The 587-nt window shown below is 24.7% G+C and overlaps 1 pseudogene; it reads left to right on the top strand.

The window, feature by feature from the left end:
• The first annotated feature begins 432 nt into the window (after nt 1-432).
• The window catches only part of LOC108747086, a 504-nt pseudogene continuing 349 nt past the window's right edge, over nt 433-587 (top strand).

The raw sequence follows: 587 nt of genomic DNA on the forward strand, positions 1-587 counted from the left end.
CGATTTAATTATTTATTATTATTATTTATTTTATCAATAGTATTAATGGTAATTAGGCCAAATATTATAATATTAGAATTTTGATTGGTTGGGATGGATTAGGAATAGTATCATATTGTTTAATTATTTATTATCAAAATTATAGTTCTTATAATTCTGGAATAGTACTATGTAATCGTATTGGAGATGTGGGAATTTTGATGACTATAAGTATAATAATAATAATTGGGAACTGGGATTTAATGATATTTAGTGGAATAGGGGAAATAGTATTATTAATAATATTGGCAGCTATTACTAAGAGAGCACAGGTTCCTTTTTCAATATGACTTCCTTTGGCAATAGCTGCTCCTGTGTCTGCATTAGTTCACTCTTCAACTTTAGTAACTGTTGGAATATATTTGATGATTCGTTTTAATAAATTTTTGATAGTTTCTAATGTTAGATCTATTTTAAGATTTTTGTCTATTATTACTATATTTATGGCAGTCATAGCAAATTTTGAAAATGATTTTTAAAAAATTATTACTTTATCTACTTTAAGGCAGTTAGGTTTTATGATGATAATTTTAAGTTTTGGATATAGA

This window comes from Trachymyrmex septentrionalis, unplaced genomic scaffold (assembly GCF_001594115.1).
Source record: "Trachymyrmex septentrionalis isolate Tsep2-gDNA-1 unplaced genomic scaffold, Tsep1.0 scaffold1909, whole genome shotgun sequence".
In the NCBI taxonomy this organism is placed as follows: domain Eukaryota; kingdom Metazoa; phylum Arthropoda; class Insecta; order Hymenoptera; family Formicidae; genus Trachymyrmex; species Trachymyrmex septentrionalis.